Source organism: Scophthalmus maximus, chromosome 13 (genome assembly GCF_022379125.1).
Source record: "Scophthalmus maximus strain ysfricsl-2021 chromosome 13, ASM2237912v1, whole genome shotgun sequence".
NCBI lineage: Eukaryota > Metazoa > Chordata > Actinopteri > Pleuronectiformes > Scophthalmidae > Scophthalmus > Scophthalmus maximus.
The window spans coordinates 21,438,281-21,455,738 of record NC_061527.1 but is presented as its reverse complement, the minus strand read 5'-3'; the positions used below and the strand labels follow the sequence as shown (position 1 = coordinate 21,455,738).

At 41.1% G+C, this 17,458-nt stretch overlaps 2 long non-coding RNA genes across 2 annotated transcripts in view; one reads left to right on the top strand and one right to left on the bottom strand.

The window, feature by feature from the left end:
• The window catches only part of LOC118317831, a 60,511-nt gene that overhangs the window by 24,036 nt on the left and 19,017 nt on the right, over window positions 1-17,458 (top strand). Inside the window, exon 2 of the long non-coding RNA XR_004795543.2 lies at window positions 13,128-13,298. This is a non-coding gene — a long non-coding RNA (uncharacterized LOC118317831). The remainder of the gene's footprint in view (window positions 1-13,127; window positions 13,299-17,458) is intronic.
• LOC118317830 lies at window positions 4,546-16,761 on the bottom strand. The gene is made up of 3 exons (XR_007032049.1): window positions 16,629-16,761; window positions 11,517-11,691; window positions 4,546-4,935 (listed from the first exon to the last, which is right to left on the bottom strand). It is a non-coding gene; the product is annotated as an uncharacterized LOC118317830 (long non-coding RNA).

The following is a 17,458-nucleotide window of genomic DNA, read 5'->3' as shown; positions in this document are numbered from 1 at the left end:
ACTTCTCCAAACTTCAAACAGTTTAAAGTTTAAAGATGTTTCTGTAAATACAGAAGTTACACTATACAAAACCAATGTGTTTTACAAGTAGAATAAAGATTATTGAACAAGGTGATCTCCAGACATTTTCTAGATTCTTTGTTCAGAAATATTTTTTGGTGTTGTAACTGGTCTAGGATATAGGATATTGACTGCGCTTACTGAATCCAAATCATTTTGAATCCCTTTCCACAAACTAATTAAGTTTAGCTTGTAAAATCTTCAAGTAACTGAAGCGTTCAGTAATTAAAACTGAAGATAAAATTTAGATCTGTAATCACCTTTCTGGGAAACACTTTTATGGATGGACTAATGTGGACAACATTTAATGCAACACTGTGTACACGTTTGCCTCTGCAGCGGTTAAATGGTTTTCATGTACAGAAAACAAAGCCCATCCATAGATTGACCGGCACCAACTGCATACTCCTATTCAGTGAACTGAAAAAAGGTCCCAAAGATGTATACTCCTTATCATCCCTGGCTTCCCAAACGGAAAGTTCTGTTGCTTGACAAAGCACGCCAAGAATTATTGATATTTTTTATACAAGCAAAGTTGCAAGTTTCCAGGCTGAATATCAGAGAAGATATGTTGTTTTTCAATGACTTTTAAACTGATCTACAGTTTGGCATTACTCGTGAACTTGCTGGGCCTGAAACTGACTACAACAAGGTCACTGTACCATCACAATTATATTGAAGCTGTTTTTTTGAAGGTTAGATAGTTGAATAATGTTGCTATAAATACAACCTGAAAATGAGATCATCCATCTTTCCGCCCATCTGCCATATTGAAATGACCGGTTGAGCCTACTTATCTTCTCGACATGCTAGATACTCACAGGATATACAGGATATATTTACCAGGGTGGACTGCTCGGTCCACTCGCAGTTGAATAGGGATGTTACGGAATGGTTTCTTTTCCCTTCCAATCTTTGGCGGATTATGGTCACCGGCTTGCAGAGAAACTGCTTGACAACTGGCAAAATATTCATTTTAGCCATTACAGAATTACCATTCATTACTAACAGCTTATCTGACTCATCCTGTTTATTATTTTAACCGGCAAAAGTCAATGCCTAAAGGCCGGGACACGCCACCGACCGTCGGCTTTCTGAACTGTCCAAGTCGTGGCCGACTAAACATGTTCAATCGGAGTCGGCTGATGACAGAGATACCTCAGATTTAGCGAATCAAGAGCAACGGAAGTGTGAAAGAACACAAACGATGAGGTCAAGAGGGTACACACCCAAAAAAGAGGTTGGCTCGCAGTCTGCAAATCTTACCTCTCTGTCAATCTGGGTCGTCATGGCTGTTTGCTTTGTTTACTCTTTATGGTGTTGGGTCCACTGAACCTCATTGGTTGGGTTTTCCGGTTTCCCTTTCTGAACGACGTATACAAACCACCGCCCCCATTACTTCCTCTCACGCAAGTGCAGAACGTGCGGGCTAATTGGTCGTCGGACGTGGTCGGTGTGATCCGAGTACGAATGTGAGCGGATGCATCAGGCGGTCTTTGTCGATGTGAGTTGTTTGAGGTCATGTTGGTGTGTCCATACCGTGAAAGGGGTAATGTTTTCTACATTCTACACACAAGATTGAGTGGAGATAACAGGTTTTATGACTACTGTTGGGACGTATTAGTCTCTCAGACATGGATTTAAGATCAAACTGACCAGTACCCAACCCTAGCAGCCTGAACCAAAACAATGCTCCCAACATATTAATGTATTTAATGTATCACTATTAATGTTTGATCTTTGATTCCTACTTCAATATGATATTTTCTTTTTGTGGCGCTGTTTTCGAGATGAATGCACTTGTAAACCAGATCAAAAAAGGGTTTTTGTTTCGTTCTACAAGTCTTATAACGTGGGTTACCCGCAAACTTGTTGTTTTTGCTCACAAAGCCCTCGAAATGGAAAAGTAACATCTCCTGCGGGCGGACAATAAATATTTCAGAGAGGTTGTATTAGTTAAGTGACATGGTCACAATGAGATAAGCTCGCAGTCTGAATTAAAGATGTACTCTGTACAAATGCTGTGGCTGCATTAGATTAGCCACAACCTGTAATCTGTCACTTAGCTGCAAGCATCCCTTGCTGTTTGAACTGATGTAAACTGCTGCCGTCTGGGCACAGAGCTGGGGAGTGTAATGGGGATTCATTGATCTGCTGGTCTTTAGCTGATTGAGTTAGATAATTAAAAAGCCTCTTGTATCAGTTCCATTAAGGATTGTTTGTGTTGCTTTTTTCCCTCTTTCTTTTGTTCTCGAACGGCAAAACTTGGTGCTCCAGAGAGCCGCTGGAAAAAACCCAACTTGTGTCCATTTTGGTCGTTCAATGCATTATTTATCCAATTTGATCGCAAGATCACTGACGATTTTATCGTCTCGATGGAGCACAGGCCAATTTGCAGTTCTGGATTTCACGGATGTATTTTATGATATCAACGTGAGGCATGTGAAGAAATGGAGACAAAAAATTGGCTGCGTGAATCCGAAATATTAAGCAGCATGTGTGATTTGCTCGGCTCACACACATACTGTATACATCCCTCCAAACAGGATCTGGAGTGACTGTGCTGTCCTGAAGCGTGCAGGCTGGGGTCCTCTTTGTACCTCCTACAACAGGCCAACTGTCCTCTGCTGTCACTGGAAGCCACGCCAGGCCTCCTCGGCGATGGCTATGATGTCTGCGGCAGCGCTGAAAATAGCCACGCTGAGCTCATTAGCAGATTAGGTGTTGCAATGAATCTGTGTGGTTAGCACTCCACAGCCTGATATTGTTCCTCCAGGATGGCAATTACAGCTGATTGACGTGTTGGCACATGGGGATGGAGGGATGGAGCCCACAGCTCGGGCCTCTGGAGGGGCTCCACGTGAAGGGCAAAATACGCTTCTCCACATAGCATCGAGAATCTTAACAACACCATCCATGGTGCTAGCGTCAGATGAGGGATCTGCAGTCGGGATGCAAGTCGTGCTTCACAGACATCAACGGAAATGGGTAATGAGTGACGCGCTGATGTTGGGCCGTAGATGCTGCCCTAAATTACATGTGCAGTACGCCACAGTTTGGTTGTTGACTTGGGGGGCTCAGAGTCATAAACACATTCCACATTTTCTTTCCTACCTGGACACAGTGACACTGACCAGAAAGACTTACTTGTTATAATTTCACTCCCTTTGGATCAAGGATGCCTTGCCAATCTCCAGGGCTTCCCATCGCGGCCGCTAATCAAGCAAGTGTGCCCGTGAATGTTGCATGTGATTCCAAACGGCACCCCCACCTCCTCCATTTGAAAGAGAATCGTTGCCAGTGACTGACTGACTGACCCCCTGTCTTTCAAATTATACGGTTTGATCTGTGCTTGTTTGAATTGCAACTTTCAAAGGAAATGTTAAACCTAATTTCACAACATCAATAGGACATCAGCAGTTCAGAAGTGGCAAGAGAATATTTGATTCTATACAGAATATTGCAAACTGCCAGCTGGCATAGAGGCCTCTGATCATATGTTTTTTTTTCAAATGGACTCCAGCGAGATTTCAAACATGCCAACAACCCTGAACTTTGTAAGATGTGCATGTTTTAAGATCAGATGTAAAAAAAAATTGGGGGGGGGGGGGGGGGGGGGGGTTGACTGTGAATAATAGATATTCACTGTGTGTGGCTACTAGATATGCCCATGCCAGACTTCCAGTAAAATCTCATGTAGCAATGTAAGTAGGAGTCACTGACATCTACTGTACCATGTGTTTGTCAAGCACCGTCCAAAGTGTAAGAAATAAAAGTTCAAATATTAAAATATCAAAATATCACATACACTAAAAATCCAAATTAAAGCCTCGGGATGAGGTTCCCCCTCTGATAGGCCTTTTTTATCAAAGGGACTTTTATCTCATGCCCACAGAAATACTCATCTCTTCTCACCTTGACATTCAACAAATATTTAAACAAAGGTTTAAGAATTAAGGACTAAAAGGACAGGCTATTTTGGACATGACCTTCACAAATATGAAAAAGACCTCTTCTAGTACAACAATCCCGGCCCCATCTGGGCTCCACTGGCCATAAATGTCTGCTTTTGGGTCCAAACGGTACGTCTGAGTCCGAACACTGGAGCTGTGAAAAGCAGCAGATGAAAGGTCACTTAATGACCCATGGAAGAATGAAGCAGCAGGCCCGGCTATTAGTGGCTGGTCGGCTTTTTCTGAATCCAAAGGAAATAAATTCTATGGTGGAAGTAGTAAATCACTGTAAAACAAACCGCGCTAAAAGGAATACAGCAACCACAGCAGGGTAACAATAACTAATGCAAATGTATTAACACTTGCTAAAAGCTTTATATCACCGCATTCATGTAGTCGAGCACAGAAATACATTTTTTATGAAGTATTAGTAAACAACGTCACCTGTGGGCACCCATAAGTGGAGGCTTCTGTATGAACGGATAATAAATGGCATCATAGTAAAACAGAGTTTTGTTAATGCGACATATATCTTTATTTTTTACGAATGTTGTACATTAGGAGACACTCCATTTGCTCTTATATGTGTGCTGTAAACCATTCATTTTGTGTTAATTTTGATAAATGTTAAATAGGGGGATTTAAAGTAAGTTTTTGGATTTAGAATGAATTGGGGAAAACCTGGAAATAGGTTCAAATACAGAAAAGCAAAAATCTTGAGAACAAAGACATGTTGAGCTTTCACCAACAAGGTCCCGGAACAAAAAATATATATACAAATGGGGAAATGCTAATTGAAGGATTTGAGGAGAAAAATGTGACCAATTCCCTGAGAATTCTTCCTTCTTCTTTGCCAAGGCCTTCACCGGGACCTCGGTCCTCTCCATTTTCTGCCTCCTCAGCCACTTAAGCAGTTTGATCTCTGCGGCACAGGTCAAATGACGCAGGCTTTTATTTAGGTCTCAGTTTACAAAAAAACAAGTGGACCCGATGACTGATTCTAGTCAGGTCACTGAGCGAGTATGTGCAGAGGACCTCGCTTATGTGATCTCACATGTTAAACCTCTTATTGTCAAGTGACTGTTATCTCATGTGGGTTAATAGTGTCATGCTGGTTCACTTAGAGTATCCAGGACAAAATTACACCTGATTTTATATACATTTTCAAATTGCAAATATTGATAGCCAGTTAAAGAAAAGGTCATCTGTAAGACCCTATGGTAAACACATCTACTGCTGAACAAATACCTATCACAAATACATGTAAAGCTGTCCCTTACATGCAAAAATTGCTCTTTCAGTAACGTAAGTATGATTTTTGAGCACCCATAGTCATGAGAACGAGAAACGTTTCCATTGTATGCTTTTGCAGCAATGTTGGATTCTGCCATTGAAGGATGCATCCATGTGACATGAAGAGCATGGCATGATTTGAACTGATATCAAAATCAAGATTGTTGGCCTCTAATAAATTTTGTATATTTATTTCTTATATTTTTATAATATCTTTTGTGGCAGATCGTGTCAAATAATTTTTTTGGGGTGGGGGGGTATCTCACTCGTCAAAGTATGCTCTCTTTGGACTTCCTTGATTTAAAATTCTGCTTAGTTTCAGTGCACAGATCAGGCGTGCATGAATAAATCTTAAGTCGGTTTTCATGATCTAGAGACTGCCATTGGAACATAACTTAATAAACCAAAACATACAATGGACAATATTTGAATATAGATAAATTAGACAATGCATAGGACTGGACAAAATGGCCTTAAAAATAACATTGCTATATCTTTAGGCCACATTGTGATATACAATCTTTGATATTTTGAACTCTCCTCTAAAGAGAACGTCGGCAGGCGTAGGTGCTGGCTAGCAGCTAGTTAGCATTGCTAGCATTGTTAGCATAGCAGTGCCAAGCTGATTGTGGCCCATGGGCCGTATGAAAATAAGGTGTAGCCACAATGTTTCTGGTTTAACAGCATCAAAGACGGCAGGTGACAGTAGGTTCACCAGACCCCCCCAAAATTTCAAGCAGCTGTCCCAAATCCTGTCAGCTCCGCTTCAGTTACAGCTGTTCGTATCCTATACGGATTATGGCTGTTGTTTAAAAAAACACCAACAACAAATTATCATCTGGTCGCCCCTGGCGTGTTTACAGTTTTTGCTCTGAAAGACGTCACAGCGCGGAAAAGGAGCAAAATTTGGTTGGTCGACGCGCGTGGAGTGGCTACCTTAACAAAGAACAGAGACAATGAAAGGATTATGAATTTGGAAAAAGGGCGTCCTCAGAATTACACCAAATACTACATAATGCTACTTTATTACATTAATTATTGGTGTGCAATTTTTCCTGCCTACCTGATACTTTGTACTGCAATGTTTCCCCATGCATATTTTTAAACTTGGTACACCTTGGAAATGTATTTTAGTGCTTGGGACAGAGAGAAAAGTTAAATTTTCTCAAAAAATTCTGTTATTGTGGAGATGAAAAAAGATTTTGCTGAATAGTTTCCATGCTTTCTTTCTCTGTGCACATCAGCAGCCAGCGGCTGAAAGGGCTTTCTTCAGCAACACATAAATTGGCAACATTTAGTTTTACCTTATTATAAAATTCTCCCAAAAGGTTGTGAGTCCGTGTATGCTCACCGTTCATTCAGGCTTCTCTGCGATGCTTCGTGATCTCAGACAGGAGCGTACTGTGTGTTTGGAAAAGCTGAATTTTATCCTGTGACTAAAATGTTAAAGATGTTCTCCTCTGATTGAGTGCAAGTGAATGAATTCGACATTCATTTCTTTTTCATATTGAAATTCCATGTATCTGTGTACCGCAAAATTGTGTCACCTTAGCCTACAGTGTATTCTAGAGAGTAAATATTTAAAGTGAAATATTTTGCTGTATCCACACATTGCACAGTGGTAGAGAAGTGTATACAGTATGTGTGTGCACACTGTAGAATACATTCAGTTGAAACAATCACTCTAATTGTATTACAGATTATTCCATATTTACATGATCAAGATTTGTTTCTGCGTATGGATTAATGTGAAAGATTGATATATTATTTTAATATATGCCAACAGTCCCGTCACTTTAGTAACATATCTATTATTTTCCTCTCTACATTACATCCTCTTCGTAAAGTAGGGAAAAAACAGGGGTAACCTTTTAAGCTACTGATTAAATCACTATGTAATTCAGGCCTACATTCGTTCGTGATTAGGCAAGCTTATGCCTCTCCTGTACGCTACTCTTTTTAAACATCCCTCCTCTAACCTCTCATAGCAGGCTATCATAACAGAATTGCAGATTAGGGCTGACAATGTCACAACACATATCTCTTTCAAAGGGCATTATTTTGACCCCCCGTTGTCAAACAGGGCAAATTTATCCACAGGAGCCATTAAAAAAAAAACAATACACCAAATCTTCCCTTTGAACCGTGCTTTTAAAAACCTTAATCCCTATGAAAAATATGTAACAAGGTGATTAGTAATGACTTCTTAGTGAATGATATGAATAATAATCATTCCCCAGCCAGCATGTCCATGTGGGTGCCCATTTGGATTATGGTTGGGCTGCTAATATGGATCCTGCACAGTGTTAGCAAGTTCCATGCCCATTTAGCCCACATATATCCCTCAAAGGGCCAATACTATCTTACCCAGTTCCAAGCCCAGCCAGCATGTGTCCCTTATGGGGCCCATATAGTCACCACACATGGGCATCACATGTGGGACCCATGTAACTGAAACCATATGGGTCCCACACAGTGTTACCAAGTCCTACCCAATGTCCATTTAGCCCACATGTGTCCCTTTGTTTGGGCCCATACAGTTAGCCCACGTGGGCTTTCCATGTGATGCCCATGTTGATCCCCAAAACCATATCTGACCCACACAATTTGCCCAGCGCCAGCCTTTGCCCAATTAGCCCACTTATATCCCTTATGGGTCCCATAAATTCGGCCCACATGGGAAGCCCATGTCAGGCCCATGTTGCTGAAACCGTATTTGCTGGCTGGGTTGTAGTCATTGGGAACATGAACCTGTCTTTTGTCATTTTTTAATTTTTTAAAGACTATTTCGCTGCTTTATTAGGCAATGACAGATATTTGACGAGAAGATGTGTTCAGAATTAAAGGCCAGCATCACAACATTGCAGGGAGGCCCCTTCAGGACAGCCTGTTGTGCAACAAACACAAACGCGCACGCACGCACGCACGCACGCACACACACACACACACACACACACACACACACATACACACACACACACACACACACACACACACACACACACACACACACAGGGCTTTCCACCTGCATATGGAGCAGCCAGTGAGTGGGGGAAAGAAGCCAGTTAGTGGGAGGGGGGACTTGGAGCAGAACAAACACATCAGTCAGTATCAGTCCTTCCTCTTCTCTCCTGACCTCCTGTGGTTGTGTAAATGATACTGGGAGCCTGCAGACAAAACAGGTGAAACTGTAGCTTTTTGTTTGTTGAACAGGTGGTTTGATAAAGTATTTTACTATTGGCCTTTTACCTTTTGCTGCACTTACAGTAACCAGTGTGGTTGTCGTCATCTCAAGTTATCTTTACCACGCCTGTGTCCACCGCAGCCTCTGCGTGTGTGTCTGTGAGTAGCATGAACTGCGGCCCTGCCCTGAGCTGAGAGAAAACTGAGCTCCCTATTAAAATATATCCAATAATATTAGGCAATTAGAATTAAAGGCCTTTCTCTGGTCGAAGCCTGCCTCAAATAAAAAGCCTGTTACCTTCTGAAGGTGAGGTAAATAAAGGCTCGTCTGTAGTCAGCTGGTTGGCCGGCGGCAGGCGCTTATGGAAAGCTCTGTGCCACGTGTCTCACAATAAACGTGCTGTGCAGACAGGATGGGGTTGGAGATGTTCCGATTCCGATGCCAGTTATCGGAAATTCCTCTGATATTGCAGAGACTGCTGGATCACGCATTGGCTAGTACGCAAATCTACGTACTGTACCGAACCGATACCTCTTTAAAGTAATTTCACCCAGACAAAACTGCAGTTGTGCTGTACTGCCGGCGGCAAGTTCCGGAAAGTTTCCAAAATTAAAAGGCGATACTGTAAAACTATAAAGGGTTATTTATTTTTGTAAGCTGTGGCTGCACTTTAAAGGAAGTAATTGTTGTTTATTGCTAGATTTATTAATTTGTCTTGTTTTTTTAAGTTTTTGAGACTATCTCAAACTATATAATAAGATAAGTTCTCTGACATTCATTACTCTTCATGTAGCTGTTTTTCGAAAGGGTTTAATCTGAGCCAGGCCAAACAACAATGGTAGCAATCATCACTTCATAAAGGATTAGTAGCAAACAGCTATTAAAATAAACCCTGTTTACTTTTTTTTTTCTTCTTTTTTTTGTTTTAAGCACTTGTATTGAATTGGTCCTCATTATCGGATAATACGCAAAATCCAGGCATTGGAATCGGTATGGAGAAGGGGAAAATGGCATCTCCACATCCCTAGATGTGGTAACTAGGAGATGTGTAGTGAGTGTTATGGTGTTATTGCTGCTTTGGAAATATGATAGGGAATGTTTTGGTATTATTGCTGATGAGTGTTAGGACGTGGCATAGGAACTAAAGCCGATGGCCCTCAACCACAATGACGCCAACAGTTTGCAGGCTTAGATACTGTAGGCGTTTTGATGTGGCATACGAAGCCATTCGTAGACCCAGATGAGGCAGTAGTATATGTCTTTGTGTTTGTCTTTTGTAGATGGTGAAACAAACCGCACATTTAATTTCAATTTTTAATACACAAAGATTATCCATACTGAATATATTTTAACTTGAAAAAAGTCAGGGCTGCATTGTTGTATTACAGACAATGCAAAAGCACCATGTCCTTCAAAGATCAATAGCTACAGTCGAGATGTATTGAGATACGTGTGTGTGAACATAAATATGGCTACACATTGTAATGAACAATGGTGGTCTGTTCACCAAAATAATGTTTTCATTACATTCAATAGCACGTGTTGTTTAATTTAGCACTTTTCTTAAGCTCAGATACTGTATATGAAGAGACTGCATGCAAAACTCAATGCAATGAAAACTTGAGGAAACGTCTTCAAATTGGAGTAAAATGGAGTTAAAGTGTTACATTATGCGTTGGCTACATTATGATAAATATGCTCTCGCTCTGTTACGTTAAAAGCCGTGGGCCTGACATGCAGAATAGCCGTAATCCTCTCCTGTGCTGTTCCACATTTCTTTATTTGACTTTTATTGATGCACATTTTATATGGCATCTACTCTATAACTACTTAGCCAAAGAAAATGCCTCGGCCTTTATCATTTGATAAATGTTTTTTTTTTCCTCTGAGTGCACGTCAAGTCCCCTTACAAGAAATTCCATGGCTTTTACCAAAAGCCATCGCACCAGGAAGTAATCTAATAAGGAATACGAGAACAGTTTGCACACTGCCCGCCTTTGTACCCCGTAATATAAACAATGGAACTGCAAAGCATCAAGACCTCCGCTAATGGAGTAACGGAGCAAAGACATTCATTTAATCACGGGCCTTTTTCTTTCAAAGCAAACTGGCCAAGCAGCAGAGGATGAGAGGCTAATGACCCATGAGCAATAAGCAAGTGTTAGATTGAATGTACTCAAGAACCACAACAAAAAAACCTTTTACGAAATAGCGTATCAATATTTTAAAGGCGAAGCCTCCATGGCGTCCGCCTCTAACTGGATTAGCCGTGTGATGTGTTCTGACAGTGTGTTGTTAGTGATACTCCATTTGCTTTGTCTGTCATCTGATTTTCCCTCGGTAATCCGCCGAGCGCCGTTATATTTCATAATTTGTTTTGCTATCAGGGCTGATTTGTAAATGTGCAAATTCTAATTAGCCATAGCTACTGTTTCTAATTTATTAAATATTAAATGATTCCTGTGGTGGAGTCTTTCTTCACATCCCCCCAGATGAAAGTTTGCGCTATGCAAATGCAATTGCCTTTTAGATGTCAGCGTTTTTTGTTTTTTTTAAACGTCCCATTTTGCGAGTGAAGCCGTTTTCCCCCTTGTTGTTTGTCTGTCGCTGGTCCTTCCTTAAGTTGATATTTATTCATCTCCAGTAGTGTTTGGGTTTTCAACAGAACTTACAAGCTCTGCTGCCTCTGAATGTTTAACTTCATTACTGTAATCCGCTTTGGTCAGTTTACAAGAAAGGATATTTTGCATTCTCTCTGAAGTTAACTTGTAGGTGAAGGCACAGGCATGCCCCCCCCCCCGCTTGCATATCGTTTAAATCAGGACCTCGTGTGCTGATAATGATGGATTTTACAATTGAGGAGCTCGTTTTCAAATTTAAAATGTGTACAGACTCCTCCTTAAAGCTACAGTGTGTAATATTTAGAAGAACATATTCAGTGAAATTGAATATATTGTCCATATTTGTGTGTTCATATATGTATAAATCACCTGCAGCAAAGAACCAATGTTTTTTCGTCAACTTACATGAGGTGGACCCGACCTCCGTGTAAGTCGCCATGTTTGCTACGTGGCGTTGTGCTCCGTTCCGGTTCCACCCCGACTTCCGAGGTCCGGGTTCCGAGGTGTGATGGAACGCAGCATTAAATACGATGGCAGAAAACGGTCCAGAATACGTCGCATTCGCGTTGAATTCCCAGCGCTGCGGGAAACCAGAATTAGAATTAGCGGAGCGCAGCCATAAAATGTCCCCTGTCGGATGCTCAGTTAGTTGCGGTTTGCAACTTTACCACCAGGTGCCGCCAGAAAAGTACAAAAATGACTGCATTGTTTAGACCTTTTTAACGTGATGTTAATTGTGGTGGTTAATGTGGTGCCGAAGAGAAATAAAAATGCCATCACAAAGAGCAAATGGGGTGAAAGGCATAAAGGAACGTTTTCTAATTTTCATAGTTCAGAATGAAGGTCATATATAAGATCTTCATGTTCCTTAAAATTGTGTTATGGGTTGGAAGTAAGTTAAAGGAAGAAAACTCTGCAAGACACACGTGACACTTATTAGGCACAAATTAAAACTACAATCGAGGCCTGTTGGTCCATGACCTCGCTTGTAAATCCAGAAAACTACTCATGTAATAACGTAGTGATTACTAGCGGGGGTCGTGCTCATGGGTTGGAACATCGGCATGTTGACGAACGTTGGAACTGGTGTGTGAATCCCACCGCTGATTTCATATTAACCTCGTCACTCATCTGGCATCAGAGAGGGGAAAAACACTGTTAAGGCCTTAAAAATAATAAATATTCAATTATTCTTTTGGATTTCCTGTTTCAGGTCCTGGAGCTTCTTAAGATGCTCTCACCCTTCTACGAGAAGGTGCGAGGCACTTGTTAGTCTAAATATTCTTTTTTTCGCGTTTCCGTTTCACTCCCTCTCACCCCGTCACGACTGCTGCCCTGCCATGCTCGCTCAGTTTGATGTGATCTGAGATGTTTTTCCGAATGCCACTTGTGTTGAACTGCGAGACATTTATTGAACACCCACTTATCCCGAGAGAACTTCGCACTAATTAAGTTTTAAGAAACACATCCATCAAACCATCGAGGCAGTTAATTCACCATTGCAGGCGTGAATCTGAATCCCTCCACAGGATGATGCTCACGTTTCCCGACCACATTGTTCTGGGTTACCACACAAACTGCGTGGACGATAACCCAAAAATAGGAAATCCTTATTGAAATATTGCAGCTAAGCCATACACTGAAAATATATAAACACCGAAATCCAGTGTACTCTTTAGTGTGAAGCATGTGTGGTTCTTATTCTACTCACTTTTGCATTCACCTTGAATTCAAAACAAGAGAACAACCTTGCCTCGTTCCTTTCCACGAAACAAAAAAAAAACAGCGCGGACCTGAAATATACCGACAGTAGTGAGCACACAAGCCAAAATTCATCACCTCAATTTCTGCAAATCGTATCTACACCTCCCTTTAGTTCTACCCCTCTCTGTCTTTGCCCTAACTCCCCCCCCCCCCCTTTTTGCATAATAAACCTCCACCACCCAATTTGTCATGAAATCCCTCATTTGCTGGATACTCAGAAAGGCAAATTATGCTTATTTTTCATTTGGACAGTGGGAGATGGAGCCAGGTGTTTGGCAGCAGCAGAGTGTTCAGGTGTAACTGTGCCGGTGACGGAACATGACGAGCAGCCGCAGATGAAGGATGAGGCGTGGAGGATTTTGGGGAAGATGGGGCGCCCACGACCTGCTCCCTCAAGAATAACCCCCCGCCGATGGAGAGGAGGTAAAACTTTCTCCTCGACTCACTTCTTGCTGGGATCAGCTCCTCTTTCTTAATTAGCCCGTCGAAAGCCATATTGGACGCGCAGCTGTTAATGTGGGAGAAATGATTCTGCTTTGCTCATCAAGATGTACTCACGCCTCCTCAGACAACAGCGGTCTGATCTATAACAAGTCCATTAGTTGCATACGGCGATAGAAGCTGTTGCGTTCAGGGTTTCAGGAGAGTCATTTCTGTTATTAGGGCTTCATTACAGAGCTTGATTACAAACAATATGTAATGGACCTTCTCTTTCACAGCGATGCACTTTGTATTGTGTGTGACTATAATCAGGTGACCCAGTTCAGCTACTGAGTCTACACTCATGGCTCCATAAATGTGAGTGGTTTAGTTGCTTTTCCCAAACCCTTTTCTTCCACGTACCATTAATCCAATATAATGAGCACTGAGTACTCACAAACAATATAATGTTTGTGAGTACAAGTTATACAACAAAAGGACTAAACACCTTTATGAAGGTTATTATGTGGCTTTTTTTAAAAAGTATGTGTTATTTGCAAATGGGTAGCAATTAACGTTCTTGTTTAGAACCACACTACACCTGTAGACAGAGAGGATCCCGGTCATATTGATTTAATGAAGAAGAAAACCATGGAGAAAACAGTCAATGGTTTCATCCATCCGCATCTCCTCCAGCACGACGTGCGTGCATCGTTTATATGTGAATCTGGCACAGGAATGGTGCAGGGGTAAGGGCGGTTTGATGAATGAAAGAAAAAAAAAAGAAAAGCTTCTTGCTTTTGTGCAACGCATCTGAGATGAGTGAATATATCTATCTATATCGATCTATACATTATATCAGTTGTCCGATAATATTGGCCAATATTAGCCTTTCACAGCGCTTATGTTTACCGATATGAAATCTTTTATTGTACACAAAAAACAATGCAGAAAAATAATTGTATTCATGTTTAAATTTTACGTAAATTAAATTAGTTTTCTTAATTCAGGTTCTCTAAATTTGGTTGTATTGTTTTCTTTTTATTTATGATTATTCATGATAAAGTTTATGGGTAAACTAAAAACATCAAGCCTCAGTTACCTTTCTGTGTCACAGGTTTGATAACTACATCTTAGGACTCACGGACGGATTCAAATATTTATTTCCGGCCAATGTCTCGGAATAAGAAATCTTGAACTCCCTAATATCGATATCGTCATCGCCCCCCTGGCTGTCGGGAATTTTGATGCAACATTATGTGTCATGTGAGTCTAGCATTAGCTAGCATCCATGTTATTCCATATCCCACTCATTTAACGTTACTGACGTTACAATTTTGCAGACGATTACAATTTAAGTCGAGCTCCTCAACCATAGTGAAAAGGGAATGTTTACATTGGCCCCCGATGGTTCCGTTTTCTTTATGCTATTAGACGAGACTAGATCGTGAGACGATGGTGTTGACGTTTAGCTATAATGGACCCGTGCTACTTATGGTGGAGTTAAACAGAATGCTTGATACAGTAGCCTTATTGTTTTAATTTACGAAACAGTTTTGATTAAACATGCAGATTTTTCTGTCCTCTGGTGTAGTTTAAATGTGGTGTTAAATATTGAAGCTCATTCTGTGTGAGTGCTAGGTATATATGCCCCTTTGAATGAAACTCAACTCTCCTACATAAACTTATGCCCCAAAATGTGACTTGCTTTTATCCCTCTTAAATATCAAAGCAAACCTCGTTGGACCCCGAAAGAAACTACTGTGGTAACAAACATACAAATGAGTTTTTTTTTTATTCTTTTCCCTTTCTAAATGGGAGTGGTGTCGGAGCATCTTTATATTCTGCCGTGTTTGACATCTAAATCCCTGAGTTTGACTTCTCTCGCGAGTTAATTTTGTGGAAAAACTGCAGCCGTGCCTGCAAGCCGGCTCATCTTAGCACACAGCGCCCAACATGTGAGCCCCTGAATTGAAAGATCCTCTGCCTGAAATATTGACTTTAATATCTCATTTGAAAGAGAGAGAGAAAAAATCGTGTAACATTTTGATGTTAAATCCATACTCAATTTTGCAGGATGTTATAGGAATATGCAGAAAGGGGATAGGAGACATTATTATGTTGTTTTTTTTCCTGCAGAGAAATTACATTTTATGGTTGTAATACCAACCTCCCCCGTGTTCTTTTTAGTCCGCGAGGGGAAAAAGGGGGGGCCATTAAGGCAAAATGAAAAGCGCTATTGATTGGGCTCTTATGCCTTTATATTTGCCTCATTTCCTAAATGCATGATAATAAGGGCTCAGCCACTGAAACTAACAATACTCCTTAATGAATCAAACTCTTAAAGAATTAGCCCAAGTTTGCATAACAATTCACAGATGTTTCCATCAATGGATGACATGCATTTGGTTTGTTGTTTCGCGGGGACGTGTTCCATTTACCAAATACAGGCTCATCCTCTTATAGCATTATGATGCAATCAAGACATCATTTGATGATTTCTGCTTTGGAAAATGCGTGGTTTGTTATCAGAGATGTCTGGAATGACATTTGTAAAAGCTATCGTATTAACATAATCCATTAGATTTGATGTATCAGCGCTAATAATAGTCAAACAGGGAACAGCAGGTTGTAACAAGCACAGAAAAAACATGCCTCCAGCTAATGGAGTTGGTCTTTTGAGAAATTGAATGAGAAACTATTTCCAAATCCACTGTTTGCCAATAGAGGCGTATGTGTGTGCGTGTGTGTGTGTGTGTGTGTGCGTGTGCGTGCGTGCGTGCGTGTGCGTGTGTGTGTGTGCGCGCATGCCTTACCAAATTAAACATTTTCCAATTTCTTTAACCCAGGTGCTCAAACAAGGCGGACAGTGTTATTGGATTGCTTAATTAAAATTAGAGCATTTTAGCACACATTTGTGTAAAGGGGAAGCTTCACAGTTAACAGCTGAATGAGACGCAGAGACGCACGCTCACGTTAAACCAAAATGTCAGAGCGAAGAAATAGCCCAAATCGGTATCATTTAACGTCCTGTTACCTCTGCAGTCCTTGCTGGTGGGTACTGGCAGAATTAAGAACCAACAGAGTAGAAGAAGAAGCCAGTAACCTGATGTAACAATAGAATTTTTAAAACATTGAAAAAACACTTGCAAATTTCCCCGAGGCCGTCAAGGAAACACACAAGCCAAGTGGTGCGCGACGCAATAACCATGTTTGTTTCCAATTAACAGTCCGTGGGCTAACTTGAATTATCTTCCATAAGTGAATTCCAACCTATTTGATTCCTGTTGTTTTGCTTTAATGTACAGTGTTTACCCCGCCATTTGGACAGACCTTTGCGCCTCATATTCCTTTGCATGAAAAGCTCGCCCGTGTTCGTCCCACTCAATGTTGTGGCTAAACTCCGCCTCGGCTACAACGGAAAGGCATGTCAAATCGCCGCGAGTCTCCTTATCGGAGGTTTGCTGATATGCGGGCGCTAGGTAAATTATTTCCCCTTCGGACACATTACACATTTTGAGTCCAAAGCAGCATATCTGAACATGAAAGCAAAAACGAGGTTATCTCACAGCCCTCGCTCCTTTGATCCAAAATAAACACTCCCATTGTTAAGTAAGATGTTAATTGTCGCGTCTTCACTCCGCAGAATTGCATCGTCTAATTTGCTCTCGCTGTTTGGGTTTGCATTACCTCGGGCTACGTATTTGCATAATGAGCATGAGCCAACTGCACAGGGGTTAGACTGTGTTGGCTTTCTTGAAATCGATTTTGAAAATGCTTTTTTTTTATTTTTCAGAATACATACCCCTTCAGTGAGAAAAAAACGCCGACATTTGTATATGGCTTTCATAACGTTTTAAACTGCCGGAACACGTATGGACGTGATAGCAGTATTTAATATCAAGACAGCACATCACTGTAACCAGATACTCAGCCTACCGAAAACAAGGCTGTGGTTTATGAGTATTCACGTCACAATTAACCCTTCTTGCTACTATTATCAAATTTTTGTACATTAAAAAAAAAAAAAATTGAATTTCATGGCCTCTGTGATTCGGTGATCTCTGCATGTGGCACTCGCAGCTTTTCTAAGCCAGTGACAGGATATTTGCCACTGTCGTTCAACTCTGACAGGAGTTCGCCTGCGGTGAAGCACGCGGTCA